Source organism: Pholcus phalangioides, unplaced genomic scaffold (assembly GCF_987345545.1).
Source record: "Pholcus phalangioides strain wild (caught in Gottingen) unplaced genomic scaffold, Ppha-v1.0 ptg000017l_1, whole genome shotgun sequence".
In the NCBI taxonomy this organism is placed as follows: Eukaryota; Metazoa; Arthropoda; class Arachnida; order Araneae; family Pholcidae; genus Pholcus; species Pholcus phalangioides.
In genome coordinates, this window is record NW_028301610.1 from 36,109,934 (window position 1) to 36,129,583 (window position 19,650).

A 19,650-nucleotide genomic window follows, 5' to 3' on the forward strand; every position below is an offset into this window, starting at 1 on the left:
CCGATGTCCCGTATTTCTCTCGAAGAAATATGGTCAGCCTACTAATTACCAATAGAAATAAGTCAACACAGAAGTCAAAAATAATGGCGATAAGACACAGGAAGTCTCTTAATAGAAAACAGTAGAGATAAGACACCGGAATTCGTTTAATGAACAACAGATGTCACTTAATAAACGCCGGAAGTCTCTTAATAAACACCGGAATAGCGATAAGACACCGGAAGTCTCTTAATAAACACCGGAATAGCGATAAGACACCGGAAGTCATTTAATGAACAACAGATGTCACTTAATAAACACCGGAATTGAGATAAGACACCGGAAGTCGCTTAATGAGCAACAGATGTCACTTAATAAACACCGGAAGTCGCTTAATGAGCAACAGATGTCACTTAATAAACACCGGAAGTCGCTTAATGAGCAACAGATGTCACTTAATAAACACAGTAAGTCGCTTAATGCGCAACAGATGTCACTTAATAAACACCGGATGTCGCTTAATTAACAGCAGATGTCACTTAATAAACACCGGATGTCGGCATTCTGTAGAGATAAACAGCGTAGGTCACCTAATAGACAACAGAAGTCACTTGATAAACACCGGAAGTCGGTTAATTAACACCGGAAGTCGCTTAATTAACAGCAGATGTCACTTAATAAACACCGGATGTCGGCATTCTGTAGAGATAAACAGCGTAGGTCACCTAATAGACAACAGAAGTCACTTGATAAACACCGGAAGTCGCTTAATTAACAGCAGATGTCACTTAATGACCGGAAAAGAGATAATTTGTAATTATACATCTCGTACTATAGTAGATACCTCGTACTATATCTCAACACCGGAAGTCATTTAATTAACAACAGCTGCCACTTAACACCGGAAAAGAGATAAGACACCTCGTACTATATCTCAACACCGGAAGTGTGACGTCACTTCCGGTTCTATAGTGGGGCCTATACTACTTTTCTGTTTATTTTTAGTCGATTTGCTATCGAAAAATGCATTGATAAATTGGAGAAATATTTTACTAAAATTTGAAAAGATTTTCGTGATCCGCCTCTTTATATTTTGCCGAATCTTAAAACTTTGATATATATAATGAATCAATTAAATATTATAACAAAAAATATGTAGAATAAATTATCAAGACCAATAATAATGCTGTAAAAAATGTAATTCCTTTTAGCATATCTTTACTCTTCTGAAGTTCTGATATTTAAATCGATGTTTAAATATTTCATAGTTGTTTGCGATTATTAACATGCACAATATATTTTTTCATACTATAATTTATCGGTTTATTTTTAGTCGATTCACTATCAAAAAATGCATTGATAAATTGGAGAAATTTTTTACTAAAATTTACAAGGATTTTTATATCACATTTTCAGAAATTTGAAGTCGTTATCCTCCTTTAACTGTTTGAATATTTAAGTTCGCTTTCAATGCATAAATTTGCTGGTTTAAAAAATGAAATCGTTTTTATAACATTGAAAATAGTGCGATTGCACATTTGAAATGCCTCGCGGAACATCAGTGGAAATGTCTACCTTGTTTGCACCACTGTTCCGCGATACGAAAATGAAGATATCGTAGAGTTACGCAAATTATCGTAGAGGCTGAAGCAACGTGATTGGCCTTGTGGAAAAAATTACGAAAAAGTCGTGTAATCGCGGAATAGCGGTGCATTTGCGAAATATGTTGCCGGGAATGGTTTGTAAATATTAGTCCGTAATAAAATAGTTAAAGGCACGTATACACTAGCGCGCGGATCATGCAATGAAAGCATTCGGAATTGGTTGTTCAGTAATTTGTACGGTGTTGTGAACGATTCTTGAGCTGTTTTCACTGGACCCAGGGCACGACCTCCTATATAACCTAGGTGGCCGTGCCCAGGGACGCAACTAGGGGGGGGGTGCAGGTGGGTCTGGTGCCCCAGGCGCTGTACTAGAGGGGGGGGCACAAATTTAACTTTTTAATCTCTCCTTCAACATTATGAGAGGGCGCCAAAATGCATGCTTGCCGAAGTTTGTTTACCCACGAGCGGATTAGAACCGCTGCAGGGCAAGGGCGTGCGTTGCAAGATCGGCGCGCTAGTATATACGCGCCTTTAGAGTTATCGTTCAGCTCATGATTCACTACAGAAACGGCTCATAAAATTCTTCACAAATTCGGGGGTTTTTTTTTTCAGACTTGACGCATTTTTTCCATAATCGATTATTCAACATAACTCGAAAACGGTTTTTAATAGGACAGGGTTGGTAGGGTGTTTCATGTTTCACTTGGGTTCGTGTATCATCCCTTTTCATTTGGCAGAACATGTCACGTTCACCCTGTATACATGTATTTTCTCTGAATATTACACGTATTGACACCACTTGAGTTGTCAAAAGAGAGTTGAAGGATTTTGAAATATTTACTGAGGCCAATGGCGTACGCAAAAGGGAGGAGGGGTTGGGGTTATAACCCCCCTCCTGAGCTGAGATTATTGTGTTATTTTGTAGGAAAAAACGTAAAAATCCCCTTTTCAGAAGAAAATCAAATTGAACCGCTCCCCCTGGAGAAAATCTTGCATACGTTTAGGAGTTAAGAAATATACATATATATATATATGTGTATATATATTTCTCAACATACAAAACTATACAGAGTAGGATGTTTATTAGTTTGTTTTTTTTTTTGGCAGAAGCCCGCTGCTTTTCACATTTGACAGGCAAATGTGAAAATTATCTATCTTTATGTGTGTGAATTATCTATCTTTATGTGTGTGAATAATCTATCTTTACGTGTGTGAATAATCTATCTTTACGTGTGTGAATTATCTATCTTTATGTTTGTGAATAATCTATTTCTATGTGTGTGAATTATCTATCTTTATGTGTGTGAATTATCTATCTTTATGTGTGTGAATTATCTATCTTTATGTGTGTATTATTATCTAATTTATGTGTGTGAATTATCTATCTTTATGTGTGTATTATTATCTAATTTATGTGCGTGAATTATCTGTGAACAAGATTATTCATTTGATAGATTTTTTATTCAACATCTTATGTGTGAAGCGAAACATTGATTTTTTTTAAAATAAAACGTGGACATAGCCTGTGAATTTCACCGAAAATCCTTTTTTATTGTTACATATTTTGCAGGGTAAACACATTCAGAGTGCAAAGTATAACTGTAAACAAACATGCGAAAATGTTTTCCATTGGTGGCCATTCGTTTTCCCTTAACTTGAGGGAAAAGAATTGGATGGGGGATAGAAAAATTAAAAAATAAATTTGAATAATTATAATGAAAAATAAAATATACGGAATTCTCGAATCTCCACAAAAAAATGAATTCATTCTGAAAACTTTTTCAAAATTGGAGATTGAAAACAGCTATTTGTGATATTTTAGAAAATTTTGGTTATGGGCAATTTGTGCAATTCGTATGTGACTTGAGTCACTCTTAGTGTGATAATTCGTGAGTCCATCGTGATCGTTAGCACCCAGGTTCAGGTAGGGCTAAAAGGAAAGCTGCAACAAAGAAATATTAAGGGACTCAAAATCAATGAATGGCCGAAAGACAAGCAGATTAGATTTTTAAAAAAATTTGAATGTTTAATTCATTATAACCACTTAAGTTGCTGTTGACAAGTCAGAGGACATTTTTAACAATTAGAATTAGATAGTCTGTCATTCACATATCAAAATATAAACATGAAACATTAGGTGCACCTTTAGATAATTTTTAGAATGTATGATCATTTAAAATTTTACATTTATTTTTTTTTTTATACTGTTGGGGACCCCAACCAAAAAAAACCAATCAAAGGTTTTGAACTTATCTAGCTGCCGCTGAATTCATGAAGCTGGCGTTGACTCCGAAGTGGCCTAGGTGTTCATACTCGCCATGAGTAAAAGCTTCTTGCCACGGCTGACGAAGTAGGTCTATCTAGTTGCGGCCTTGATTGACTGTCAATGCATCGTGGACTTCCTGTATTGACGGTCAACGCTTCGCTTACAACCTGTAGCGAAGGTCAATTTTGAATCCACTGCCACCCCCACCATAACATCCTAAATACATTGTTTTTATAATTTGTATATCATAAAAAAATTGAAGCAATATATTACGATTTTTTACAGCAAGCGTGAGTCGTTCATGGAATGATAGTAAATAGAAATGATCCCACGGACCCCTTACGACAAAGGTCTTAAACCTTTTCTAGTCGTGAGCACTGCCTGTACCCATCATCAAATAGATTCCTGCCTTACAAAGTACTCATGAACCCTCCCTAAGATCCGCGGACCACAGGTTGAAAAACACTAGTTTAGACAAGACTGCTGGAGCTAGCGGTTCGGAGCCGCTTACAAAAAAAGAACCGTACTACCATCACTGCTAACAAAAACTGAAGAAATTTTTTTCGCTTCTGTGAATCAAATTGATATTATCTGACTAACCAACATTTATATTATAGTAAATTTTCACAAAAAATCAAATATTTATGTGTAAATACTCTATGTGTAATTTAAATTATTATTTGGTGACAGGTGCATAATAAGGGAGATAGGACCATTGCAGTTGAGAGCACCTATTGGTAGAATTCGCAGAGCCATAAGATCCGGAAAATCTACTGCACCTGGTCCTGATCACATTCCTCTTCACGCTTTTAAATATCTCCCTGCTAAAGGCTTGGAATTTTTGCCCGCCTTCAATAGGATTTGGGCTTCTGCCATAATTCCATACTCTTTCAAAGAGGGTAAAATTATTTTTATTCAAAAACCTGGCAAATCCCCATCGCATCCGAGTTCTTTTCGCCCTATCACATTGATCAATTCCATAAACAAAATTTTCGAACGCATTATTCTGTTTCGTCTTAATTGGATTTGCCTACGGTTCAAAATTTTTCCGCACTGTTTCTACGGCTTCCGTCCAAAAACCTCTGCCGAGGCCTGTCTCAGAGATATTGTTTCTTATACCTCAGATGCCTTCCGCCAATCTAAGACCTGTTATCTTCTTGCTTTTGATATCAATAAAGCATATGATTCAACCCAACACTCTTTTTTGTTACATAAACTGGCGAGAATGGGTTTGAATGGTCGCTTTTTACTTTGGTTATCTAATTATTTGAGTGGACGGGATCATTTCATTCACTGGCGTGGTTGCCCATCCAATAAGTTTTCACCTTGTTCAGGATTATTACAGGGCTCAACATTGTCTCCTATCTTATTTTCTCTCTTCACTCTTGATATTGTCACCTACTTACCGCCCGACATTAAACTTTTTGTGTATGCAGATGATATTTTCATCATGTATAAATCTAACTGTGAAGCCTATATGGAAGCTCGTATGATGTCTGCAATTAATTGTATCCTAAGGTGGGCGGAGGACAGTGGTCTGTCCATCTCGCTTTCGAAATCTCGTTTTACGATTTTATCTCGGAATCCCACTTCATATGTTCCGAATTTCCAAATCAATGGAAATAGTATCCCGTTTGATCCCTACCTTAAAGTCCTAGGTATTTATTTAGACCGTTCTTTAATCTGGAAAAAACAAATTAATCATCTCAGATCTCGTTGCACTTTCACTCTCAATATTTGTCGTTCTCTTCATCATTTTTCCAGAAATATTCCTTGTTCTATTGTGAAACCTATTTTCATTAACATCATTTCAGCTCTTTTAGGATATGGTTCCATAGTATGGTTAAATGCAGCTAAAACTAACCGTTCGAAATTGGATACTATGTATCATTCTGCAATGAGAGCTACCTTGGGCCTACCACTTTCTACTAGAATACTCAAGATGCGTACCATTTTAGCACTCCCCACTCTGGAGGAAATTCTTCTTCTTAGAAATGGTATTGCATGTATTCAGGCTGCTGCTTCTCCTACTCAAGGCTGTGCTGATAACTTCAATTCAATTTTTTCACATATTGCTCCCAAACTGAAAATCAGACTTTCCCAATTTTTCAGTTTCCTTAATTTCTCGTTCTCCCAAACTCTCAGACCAATCTACTCTTTCTATCCTTGGATTTCGAACAAAATTTCGGTTGTCACTGATGACCTGGATTTTCAACAACATAGACATAAGAATATAATCAACATCCTCTTTCAAAATTTCTTGAAATCTTTAGACCGTTCAACGATCATCATCGCTACTGATGCGTCTAAAAATTCTAATGTTGTCTGCGGTGCTTTTTGTCCCTCTACGAATAGTATGAGAGCATGGTGGATTCACTCTCACTCCTCTATATTTACAGGAGAAGCTCTAGCTATCACTATGGGCTTGAGATCATTTATCCCCACCAGGGGCCAACCCGTGGTCCTTTTTTCGGATGCTAAATCAGTTCTTCATGCGATTAATGAATTCTCCAGTCACTCTCCCACAGTCATCCACCTCCTTTATTCCCAACTTCTAATGGTTTGTTCTTATACCTGCCATATCTCTTTAATTTGGGTCCCTGCACATTCTGGGATACATTTGAACGAGTCTATTGACAGTTATGTTCGTTCGCTTTCCTCCTCTCCCAGTCCTTACGTCACGCCGGCTCTTTATCCAGAGGACCTACGATCTATGTTACGACTCTCATTTCGTCAATATACATCTGATTCGCTTAATTCCACTATTCCTGATTTTCAAATTTTCTTCAACTGTTGTAATCAGATTTCTCATCTCTTCTCTAATTCAAAATTTGAACGCCTCTTTTACAAGTTAATCTGTGATAGAGCGCCTCTTAATGCTTACTTGTTTTTCATCAAAAAAGTTAACAGCCCTCTCTGTTCACACTGCCAACTTCCGGAAACTGCGACCCATTTTCTTTTCAACTGCTCCCGCTTCATGCGTCATCGCATTCCATCCTTTTTTGCGTCCTCTCCTCCCATTAAATCTTGGCCTACCTTCATGGCGTCCAACCTCCGTATATCGATTGGTCATTTCGAAAAATTCATTTCGTTAAGTAAAAGATTTATTTAACATTTCTTTCTGGTTTTGAGGTCCTTTCCAACCTAAACACACACTCATCCTGGGACTACATCTCATAACTCACAAAAGTGATCTAGCATCGTCCCCTAGATCTGAAGATTTTCTTTTTCATATCATCCCATTTCCATTCTTTTTGTTTTTGTAGTAATCTACTACTGTTGTTGTTTTGAATTTTCAATTTTCTTTATTTTATTACCTACCTCACATTTCTCTCTCCCAGCCAGGGAATGGTCTCTGCAGCCGATAGCCCTGCTTAATTCAACTGTAACTGTAACTGTAACCTATTGGTAGAAACATACATTGACAAGAGAACTTCATTGGAATATGAATGAAAGGGGGGTGTGTGTGTGTGTGGACGGGTATTGTGTGGAGCGGGGAGTGTGTTTTAAAGAGCCACTAATTTACGTTTGAAGTTCAACTGTGACCTAAGTATTGGTATTTGACATTTCGCCGAATCAAAATTTATCTGTTGGCTCTCTTTTTTTTTTTAATGTAAAATATTTTAATTTGTAAATTTAAATGGTATTTGAAATTATTTGTTGTCCAGCTGAGTTAAAAACGTGGAAATATACCGTGACAGGAACATACTGTTTTTTGCTGTAAGGTAGAAGTTCATGGTGGTATGTTAGATAATTTTTAGGTTGAGATATATAGATGTCAATATATAATTTATTATTTCTTACTTTTTGATATCTCACTTTTTTGATATGTTTTGAGTGATTCTATCAGTTTTGAAGTTAGTTTTTACTTGTATTATCAATTATCGTACGAAATTTTGTGTCGATTGTAATGATATCTCGATTTCAAGACCATTGAAAAGAAAGTTTTTTTTTTAGATTAATCGTTTATAATTCACCATTGTAAAATTATTAAGAACTTTTTTTTCATTGGAATATGCTTTATTCATTTTTATCATTAAAAAAGTGCATATCGAATAGACATGTAAAAATTAACAATTTTCTTTGCATATCACATTACTATAGTGCAACCCCAGATGACTCAACTACCCGGTAACTGGATATTTATTACTCCCATGGTTGGCACAGTACTAAATTCAATGGGGTAAAAACCTCTCTAATTCGACATGTGATGACCACATATGTATAAGTCAACTACAATTTATACTGCATTATCACAACTCAATTTCAGATATTGCCTATGTGTTGATCAGTTTGAAAAATTTTAAGATACGGTAGAATTCTGTTATAACGACAGCTCACAATCTCGTAAAAAATTGTCATTATAACAGACTTCTCGTTAAAGTGAATATTCTTTTTCGTAACATTAGCTCTTTAACAATCGCCTGCAAATCGCTCATATCGGTCATACAGGTTATAAGAGACTTACTGTATTACTCTTGTGGTTAAAAAAAAATTTTTTTCATTGTTTCTGCCATTTGTTACTTGGTTGATATGTGTTTTGAAGATTCTCCCCCACACCTTCAGGTCAGGTTACTTCCAGTTGTTCTTCTATCTGGAACCTGAAAAGTCTGCCTGTGGACTACGAAACGCCACAGATGGATATGAATGATTTCTGAAACGTTTTTGCAAGAGATGGTCAAGAAAGCTATATTGAAATGTTATAAGTGAAAGGAGGAAAGTTATTTTGGACAACTGCACTCCTTCCGGCAATCAAAATATGTTTTTCCATTTAATTCAGGATTATTCCCGATACAAACACTTTTCATAGAAAATTTCATATCAAATTTCACTTTATGAATTAATTTGTTATGAAATTGATCAACTAACATTTATTGACAAAGCATCTAAGCACTATTTCTAGCTTTGATAACAATTGATTCTGAAATATAACATGATTGGTGAGCATCATACCTCCCCATCGTCTGGGCAAAGCAGTTAACTGGGTGGGCTTTTTACAAATTGATGTTCATTTTTATGCAAGCTCATCAAAGGTCATGTCTGGGTAGGAGAAGATAGATCAAAATGGAGAAAATCATATGAAAAATGTTAAGTAGTGTGTGAGTGAACAAATTTTTTATTCCTGCGAGCTTGTTGTCGGAATAAAAAAAAATTAATTGTTCAAAAAAATGTACCATGAAAGTTCTCAGTTCTCTCTGACAAACATTTTCAAGGATTGTGAAGGTGTTGAGTTTCACTTTCCAAATACCCAAGACCGAGTCAGTTTATCAGTGCAGCTATAATTTGTAGATTCTTTAAAAAAAAACCCCATTCAGTGTGCAAAGACTTATAGAAAATCTGATTTTGTCCCTGGAATTGTTGGTTATAATAAATATCAGATACAGTGGAATTTTGGTTTATAAATGATCCATCATAACAGTAAAATGTTCTAACAAATTTTTAGCCAACTGATCTAATGTAGGCCTATGTGCATATAAGTATATTTGAATTGACATCCTCATCTTTCCCTTTTCAGTCTTTGCATCATCACCATTCCCCCAGCCATTCAGGTCTATCTCCTCCTATCAGGGGCGGCTCTAGCTCACCTGCAGCCTGGGTGCAAAATCTCATGTGCCGCCCCTAAAGACATCCGTGGTGGGAGGCTAAAAGGACTTTAGCCAAAGGGACTCTGGGATAAACTTGATTTTTTACCCATTCGGAGCCACACACCAATGTTTAACCAAAAGTATGCTTGACCATACATCCTGCTTTTAAAGGAGCTGTCCTGTTTTTTTTCTTCTAGAATTATTTTATTATTCTTAATTATGCCACATAATTTTTTTTACATTCAGCTCTCGATGATGAACCTCATATTTTCCTTCCTTTTAAGATTGAATTTTAAAAATGCAGTTGAACCTTTTTAACATCAAAATCATGTTACTCCAAGCTTTTCCCAAGGCAGAAATTAAAGTTTAGGTGTTTCTGGTGCTTCAGATTCTGGACAAGAGTGAGAACCTAAATTTTTTCTTTAATTTTGTTTAACTGCTCCTGAAAAATTGTTGGGTGGGGCTGACGGGGCTCTAGCCCTGGATGATTCTCATCGTCGTCATCTATTTTTTCATACTATAAATTTACCATAAAGAACCCTGTGAAAAACCTGACCTTGGGGGCCCACCAAAAATCCCAGCCCTAAGAGGGCTCTGGTGCAGGATGTGGGGACCATGGCTGAACCAAATGCAGACTATCCCACACCATGTCTGAGTCCATTCTTGTTTCACAGCCCTGTCTGTTCTCCCAGTTTTTCTCAACATTTCCGTTATCAAGGCATGGCTCAAAAGATTGATAGCGTTTTGTCTTTTAATTTTCATTCAAGTTTTTGAAAATTTGTGTATCTAAATAAAAGCTTGGGCTGCCATCCCTTACAACCTGCCGCCCTGGTGTACCACACCCCTTGCACCCTCGCTTAAGCTGCCCCTGTTGTCTATGCATTCTAGCAATGTCTCGCAAGATGAGCTTTTTTTTACATATTTCGACTTGATAAACAAGATATTTCTGAAAACGAGCAGTATGTATATCAAAGACTCCTATATGAGCACTAGTCTATATGAGGCATATTCACCTTTTCGGTCAAGTAATACATGATCAGAATTAAAAAGGTTTTTTTAAATTTCACTATGTGGTCAAGGCTGCTGAATGAGTTGGGGGAAAGTTCAGATATTTGTGGGGGCTGTTTTTTTATTTTAATGAAAGAAAAGCAAATTGAAAATTATGTTGTATCCATTATGTGTATTAATGAAACCCTTTAATATATATAGTTTGAAGGCCCTTGTTTTATTCGGACCCATTCATTAAGACTTCACTAATTACAGGAATGTCATTCAAAGCAAAAGCCTATGTAAGACTGGCTAACCTAGGGATTCTCTGATTTTTTTCCCGGCCGTGGTGCCCCTTTCCTTAATCAACACTTATCCACTGTTCTCCAGAGCTGTTTGGCAAGGAATCTCTTCAAAAAAATCTTAGTCTGGGCTACTGCTCCATGGCGCCCCGACAGGTTGGAGGCATACAGTTTGAGAACCCCTAGTCTAACCTTTTTTTGGGTGTTAATGGAAGCAGGGATTCTAGAGTGAAGCCCATGCTCTTCCGTATCATTGCGTATCCACTGCAAGCCTAAACCATTGTGGGTCTCTCTCTCTCTTGCTTATTTATGTTTATCTGGAGAGATACGGAAGGGGCATCTGGAGGAACAGCCTCTGCTGTGGGGGAGAAGATGGCGTGTTGGTGTGGATGCGAAAGAGACATTACTTATGTCAACACCCTCCACTATCGGCTATTGGAATTCAGAAACCACCCCTATCCTACGAACACGGCAAGATATAGATAATTTAAAAAAAAGGGGGGACGCCTGGAACCGTAACCTACACCCATAAAGAGAGCCTCTCACAACGGTATCGCCGCTGTCGTGAAAGAGGGACACTTTCTCTAATCTATGAGTGAATATCTGAATTCGTTGGAGGCTATTTTTGGGAGAAAAAAAAAACTGATTGAATATTCGTCTGGGTGTGTAGGCCTATAACTACATGCAAAACTGAATGAAAAATTGTATCTATTGGAAAATTCAACAAAATGACGATATATATATATATATAATTGTGCAACCAAAAAAAAAGCACGACAGTGATATTGGCGGGGAAAAGTTCTTGGAAATCGCGTCAAAGTGTTCTTGAGCTCGCCATGGATTTTTGATAATGGTAACCAATATTTTTTATAATTTAAAAATTTTAAACGAATATACATTGGTTCAAAATGGTATTTTTTCAGTATCTTTTTCGAAATCACAAAAAAAATTAAAATATTTTATATAAATGATCATCAGAAACCTCCAATGTATGGGATCTATATTTTGCGGCGAAGGAATACACTCTCTTTCTCTTCACTGCAAAGTTAACCTGAAACAAACTATCACTCGCAAAATAAATCAACCTGCAATTTTCATTTGAAAGGGGCTGGTATGAGGGAGATGGTTGTGGAACAAATTATTTGAATCGTCATTATTTCATATGGGGAAATTCGATTCGATATATGAGTGTTTCGGATTACAAGCATGTTCATGGAATGAATTATGCTCGTAAACCAAAGTTTCACTTTACTGTGAATATTTTTAATGGTCTCATCACTTCATTGTATCTGGGTATCTATTGTAATTTTTCAGTAATATTCATGCAATATTTTTTTAGGTTCTTTCATCAAGATAATAAAAGGAGTTCCACAGAAAAAAGTTTAGAACATATTAAGACGGCCTTGCCCACAGTGAGAGAGAGAACAGGCAGCTTTTTTTTTAGTTATCACATGGCACTCGACAGACCTGAAACTCGAAGCCAGACTAGTCCTCATCTAGGAGGCTTTGGCATATATACTGAAATGTATACTGAAGTAGTGCATGAAGCATAGCTAGTCTAGCCCACAACCTATGGTCACAGCCTTCAACCATTCTCCACTACACAGATGTGGAAACATTGGAGATCTGTCCAGTTCTGCAAAACCAAAAATTTAAATGCCTGGCTTAAAACACATCTGACTTAAAATAATACATGCCCAAATCAATATTTTACATGCCCGAAAAATATTACTAAATATTATTATTAAATTCACTTATTTCTTTGTAAAAATCATTTCTCATTGTTAAAAAGAGCTTACAAAATATTTTAAGGTAATAGTTGTTCACATAGTCCTCTTCAAAAAAAATTGTAATGAAGGTGCCGTTCAAGTGTGTATTACGTAAGCAAATTTTTAGCCCCTTCTCTCCCCCCTTGTCAGCAAAATTTCGTCATCAGCTCTGCCCCTCTGAATCCTAACGCATATTGGTGAGATCAGAGACGAACACGGGGGGGGGGGCATAGGGGGAAGAGCCCCCCCCACGATCAAATTTTTTTTTAATGCAAAAAAACTTTGGAAGAGAGTAAATACCTTTTATATGTTATTATAATTGATTTCTGTTAATTTCAATGCTATTTGAAGGCTACGAACTCAGAATTTATCTTTAATAAATTCATTTCGACCCACCCTCTAAGCCATATAATGATAAATCACATAAAGGCTCTTGGCCCGTGGACCAAATATGGCCCTGGGGGTTATTTGTAGAGCATTTAAGCGGCCCGTGGCATATTTTCAGATCACGTAAATGACCTGGGACACAGTTCCAGAATACTTAAGCGATCTGTGACACATTTAGAGATCTCTTGAGTGACATGTGACATAGTTTTAGAGCACTTAAGTGGCCCTCAGTGTGGTTCTACATCACTCAAGTTACCTGCGGCACATTCTCAGATTATTTAAGTGATGCGTGGCACAGTTCCAGAGCACTTAAGCGGCCCGGACACATTTCCAGATCGCTTGGATCTGCGAAACATTTAGAGATCACTGAAGTGGCTCCGTGGGGCACTTATGAATAGGGGGGAATGTTACTTCAAGTGCCCACAAACTATCGAAAGTTTTTCTCGTTTTTGGTTCACCGAGTAAGATACCATTAAAAAAAATATTTCATATTTTCATAAAGGTTGGTTGATGACGTAAGCATTATCCAAACTCCCCCTTGTCATCAAAAGTCAGCAAATCGGAAACCCCCTCCATCGATGATGACGTAATACTTAAACGGCCGCAAATACACAATTTTTTAATATAAATCTCATCTGAATCTGCAGGCCCATAGCTAGAAATTTTGTTCAGGGGGGGGGGGAACGGAAGTGATGGAACAATAGATTTGTCTATATTTTTCCCGGTCATTTTCTCACATTTCTGGGGGGGATCAGACCCCCAAGCCCTCCCCCTTGCTACAGCCTTGTGAATCTGCCTTATCACTACTGACTGGGAAACTGCTGTTTTTCATCTTGTCAACAGTCTTATTTGTCTTGCTGTCCCAGTCAGAAATTGTTTTTCTTATCCTCCCCACTCCTTAAGATATCCCATTACGTTCAGGGCCAAATTAATAAATTTTTGGACTACTGATGCTGTTTAATGTGGTAACTGTTAATGCACCGATAAGTTTAAAGTGGTCACTAATTGAAAATCTGAAATCTGTCAATTACAACTTTCTATGCTGTTGGTGTCCGAAAAGAAGTAAGTTTCTGTTCACTTTGCTCATGATAAATCATAGCCCGTTTACTTCTCGGCACTGAACTTCGGTGTGAAGGAAGCAGCAGCAGCATTAGGCCGCAAAATAATAAGGGTCATAAAAATAAAATAAATTAAAATGCATTGACTACATAATCCATCGCAATTCTCTAACAAAGTCCTAGCTGGAAATTAAATAATAAGCACTACAGTGGAACCTCCCATAACGGACACTTTTCTGATCCCTAGTCCTATGGAATAGAGCTTTAATGTATTTCCCTCCCCGTTAGCAGACACTCTCAGTAGTGGACAGTAAAATCAGGCAAACCTCTATTTGTTTTCCAAACTCTAATTAATGAATTTTTGTTCATAAATCAAGGATTTGTCATATTCCCTGGTGATTACGTATAATCTTGAGCTCTCGCATTGGTAAATATGATATTCTGTCAATTAATTACTCGATCAATTGAACATAACTATGGTCTAGGATGCTGATTCCGAATGGTAATGTTGGTTTTGTTTGCGCATGTTGATACGTGTGAAGAAAGCCAACATAACTGATAATGTTGTTAAGAACATTTATTTCTCTCTTCTTCGCACTTATTTTAATTTTTATTTCAAAGTATGTGTAATGCACGTATCATGTATGGGTAAAAGTAATTATTTTAAAGAAGAAAGGTTATAAATTTTTTTTTCTATATTTATTAGGCTTTCCAACTTTATTTCGGAATTATGTATAATTACTGGTAAAAGTGATAAATGTAGCGAAATTTAATCAATTTCTTCATTGAGACGATTGATGATTATGCATAACCAGTAGTGAATCACTTTTACGCACAGTAACATAATTATAGGTACCAATTGTGACTCAGTCAAACATCGTATAAATTTGATAGTCGTATAAACAAGGTTCTACTGCATATGGTACCTTGCAAGGTTTTCATTGCATTAAGGGTTTTTGTATGCATCGCTTCAAGTGACCAGGCAAAGACACACTGACAATGAACAAATAATTTATTAGGTTTTCTAACAAATAATTCTGAACTGAAAAATTAATCATTTTTTTCATGAGTCTGGGAATTTGAAGGGGTTGAGGTAAGTCCACAAACAATCAGTCCTCTTGACAAGTAACGAGTCTGTAAGGGTCCGGTCAATAATGATGAAACCATAGAATCCGATTAGCAGCGACGAGCAGTCAACGGTGATGAGTGATCGGCGGCAGCGACGAGGTCGTAGGGTCCGATAGGCGGCAATGAACGATCGGCACCAAGATTGTAGAATCCTGTTGGCAGAGAAGAATGATCGGCGACTAGTCCGTAGAATCCCGGTCAACGAAGGTGAGCGATCGGCGACAAGTCCATAGGTTCCAGTTGGTGGCGATGGATGCATAGGCTCCCGATATTGGATTTTGTCCATCTAATGATGACGAAGCAACAGCGTTCAAGAATGGTAGGTTAGTTCAGCATAGCAGATCGAGAAGAGTATCTGACAACTCGGCATAGCCAACTTCTGGTAGAGGTGATCCTCAGTGAAGGGCGAAGTTCAATCCATTATTTTTCAGAGACCTCAGCAAAAACTTGGCAGATCGCTTCCAAAGATGGAGAACTCTTAGCACATCAGCTGTGCTCACGTGCTAACGAATCACAAAAGCAGCCAAATAAGAAGGAACTATGCCTTCTTATACCAGTTAAAGTGCTCCAAGTGCCATCTAGGCTTATTTGCATACTAAGAAGAAATTCTCTCCGCACTAGTGCAGTGACATAGCCGATAAACGTACGTCTACGTGAGGAAGATGACGTCGCTCTGTAACATTAGGCCCCGCGGAAATCGTCCTTATTCTAGTCATTTTAATAGATTTTCGTTTGTTTTACCTTTTTGTCTCCGGAATCGATCGTATGTCTGCCGATCGGCCGCTGTTATGTTTGGTTGCCAGATTCAATATCATAATTTTTACAATATTTCCTTTTCTCTCATGAAATTATGTAAATTAGATGCAAGCTCGATACCGCACCTTCGATCTTGTGATTGGTTCTATCGTAAAGCACTATGGGAATGCTGCTATATAAAAACCAGCGAGAGATGTGCTTCATTACGACTTACATTCCTTTTCTACCTTCCTCCGACTAACGTCTTGTCTTAATCACTAAGGCGTCACACCCTGTTGAGGTGTAAGCTAGATCATCTCTCTGAAATAATGTGTTGAAACTGTAGAGGTGTGCCCTTGGCACCTCACCTGTCTCATCGCTGGTCTTCATGCGAAAACCCAATGTCGTCGTGATCCCGTTGCCTGTGGATTGGTTAGTGGCCAGACTGGCTACCCGTGGACGTTCGCCTCCAGTTCCCTACATAGTGGCTGAGCTGTGATCTCAACGTGTTTGGAGACACCAAACCCCTCTGATGCTGGTGTGGGGAATCTTCTGCTGTGAGGTAGACACCTGGGAGTGTCTATCGGACGATGTGAACTAATACATGAAAACTTGGACATGGCGGTGAGACCATTCTGTTTTATTGTTCTGTTATAATATTGAGAGAAAGGTTTAATTGTGATAATTGTTGATAAAGCGTTATATTAATAGTTAACATATAATTGAATAAATGCTCATAGTTTAATCAAAATCTTGTTTCTTTCATTGTTGTCATCCATTCAATGGCTACTAGAATAAAATGTTAAAGAACCGGGAAATGCAAGCTAATCGTTGCAGCTCCTCGGGAGACGTACAATCTAGGATTGTTGTGCGATCTCGGATCGGAGATCGTCACAACCTCCCCAATAGCAGGCAAAATATTTGGTCCCATGGGTGTCCGTTATTAAGAGGTTACTGTAGTAGCTCCTAAATAATGATTATTTATAAGCTACCATCAACAAACCTCATTATACTGTGTGTCGAGGAAGTCCTTAACAAAGGATTTTTCTTTTAAACCCTTAACGGCAACATAACTCCTATTTCAATTAGAATAAGTATCAAAATAGTTTGCCCATTTTACATATGAACACCTCCATCCCCAAGCAAGATTTCTGGACACTGTATTATAATGCCGTGAATACCTATATTTGCATTATTACAGGCTCATAGAGTTATTGTGATGAGTCACAAAATAACTGAGCCCTGCCTTGTGGTAATTTCAGTAACATAAAAATTAGTTTTTAAGACCTTTTTTTTCATTTCAAATGTTACAAAAAAAGAGATTCTGGAGAAATATTTGCATTGCTGCCAAGAATTAAAATACAAAAGTGTTTTCTTGTATGCTATTTTATATGCCCCCATTGGGCATGTGGTTGAAAAAAATACATGCCTGGATAGAATTTTTGCAGGTCGGGCAATAGATTTGTCCAGCCCTGGAGTTTTGGCTTGCCATGACTGCACTCTCCCAAGGGTTTACCTTGCTTTGTTTACCAGCTCTTAGATCAACTGAACGGATTCCCATGGGCAGAGATGGGGGGAAGGGCATGGAGAGTGATGCAATGATGGAGTCCCCAGCTGCAATGATGGAGCCGACTGATCTAATGTATATGCATACATATGAATTGACATCATCATACCCCCAGCTTTCATTATCGTGCTCCCCCAGTATTGTCTTAACGCATGGGCCTCACAAAAATGAGGTAAGATTGAAATTGTTAGTAGTAACTTTATAGGCAAGCATTTTTAGCCAGGTAAAGTCTCGGAAAACTCAGTTCGCCCGGGTCCCATAATACTCTTAAGATGCCCCCCTCCCTGAGCCTTTCATATCTATTTCTGCCTATGATGGATTTCTAAGAAGTTCAAAGTTCACTATGACAAAAGATTTTTTATGATGATGATGAAGTAATGCAAAAAAACTTTTTCTTGGCTCGAATTACATGGTGATTGTACTGAAAAATAGTTTTTGTTTTGCATAATTTTTTTCAGATGAAGTGAGCATTGCATGGTCCATATACAGACTACCCACTCCACTATATTCCTTATTCAGCTGGGTGGTAATCTGATTTGACTATCTGATCTTGATAACATACGATCCAGCTGAGCAGTCTGCGGTAGCAATCACCCAAGACTAATTGTGCTGTTCTGTGGTTTTCACTTGTTTCATCTACTCTCACCATACACTTTGCACTGTTGTATGCGAAAAACCCTGTTTCGTGCTGAAATCTAATCATGAGGATTGAGGTTCGAATCACGTTTGCGACACAATGGTAGTCAGCTGCAGTTGGTTTTCTGTAGTTCTCCAACTTTGAGGTGTGAATAAATATGAAAAGGCAAAGCGCTGTACCATGGACTGTGCGAAATAAATGCATGGAGCCACAGAAAATCAAATATCAAAACACTAGGGCCAAGCAATATTAAAAAATTTTACATCATGGTACATCATCAACATTACGATATAATGATATATCAATACGCAGGGCTTCCACTCAAAAAATTTGAAAGAGTAGGAGGGGGTATCCCCCACCAAGACAACATAATTGTAGCCGTATGGGGGGGGGGGAATTAAATTTTTTATTTTTAAAAACATTTTCAATTACATTTTTTTTTCATAGCACAATTTCAGTATCCTGGCTCTAGCCAAAGCACAGTAACAGAAATGACTTGGCAACACAAAACAGTTTATGGCCAAAACAGTGTCCTAGCAACCACAGATAATTATTTTGTTTTTCCTCATGATATTATTCTCTTTTTAAGTCTTCCACAGTCCAATCTGTCAACTCTCATCGACAATGCGCATTAAATTATGAAGACAACTTTTTAAGAATTGCATTGACACAAAATGAGTTTTTGAACCCTCAAACTCAGGAAAAGAAAAATTAATAAACCACATGGCCCACACACAGCCCTACCCCCCAAAACAACATGAAAAAATGATACAACCTGTCAAGGAAACAGTCATTTTCCGGATATTATGCTGAGGTGAACTCGGAAAGAAAAGTCATCATGTCTCCGACGGGACTCGAACCCAGGCCCTCTTGCTACCATCTATGCCACTGGAGACATGGCCTTGCCTTCCTTATTTCACGCACTGTGGCGTGAGGCACTGAAGTAGAGGCATTAGTAGCCTCTCTTAACTTCAGGAAATGGCCCCCGGGTGGGACGGTTTAGGGAGATAGATGGCTTTTTCTCAGCCCAAGATATCAAGGAAACAGTTATTTTCCGGATATTATGCTGAGGTGAACTTGGAAAGAAAGATGATGAAAAAAGGCGGAGACGTGATGACTTTTCTTTCCGAGTTCACCTCAGCATAATATCCAGAAAATAACTGTTTCCTTGATATCTCGGGCTGAGAAAAAGCCCTCTATCTCTCGATACAACCTTTGCTTTGGCAAAATCATTAATTGCAATCCATTGCATTTATATTATTTGGCAATATTTTGATGTGTGATTCCCTTTTTCATTTAAAAAAAGTTACAAAAATTTTGTTGTCAAGATTTGATGAAAAAAAATGGGAAAAGTAAGATAGAACCTAGAAAGTAGGATATTTTACAAAAAAATTAATCAAAGTAAGAGCCCTGCGATATGCCATCCTGACCATAAGCAGATGAAAGCTCCTTGTAGGGAAGGTGCTTTTTAATGAATGGGGGAAAGCAATGGGGGCGGTCGCCCCCTCTATATCTGCCTATGGTTGGGGACAACTTTGGCATGGGAGGAGTTGCGAAACTAAGATCAGTCAGTGAATATATGTTTAAATATTGGGGCCCTGTGGACAAGCACGGCAGTTACCATAATGTTTTTCCATGCTATAAAT

General features: G+C 37.7%; 1 protein-coding gene across 6 annotated transcripts in view; it reads left to right on the forward strand.

The window, feature by feature from the left end:
- Nucleotides 1-7,269: 7,269 nt before the first annotated feature.
- LOC149072965 (RAC serine/threonine-protein kinase-like) overlaps nt 7,270-19,650 on the forward strand; it is a 75,456-nt gene continuing 63,075 nt past the window's right edge. Inside the window, exon 1 of one of the 6 annotated variants that reach the window (XM_089247051.1) lies at nt 7,270-7,590. The gene's annotated coding sequence lies outside the window, so the exon portion shown is untranslated. The remainder of the gene's footprint in view (nt 7,591-19,650) is intronic. The other 5 variants (XM_089247049.1, XR_016194492.1, XM_089247052.1 and 2 more) reach the window with 5 other exon arrangements.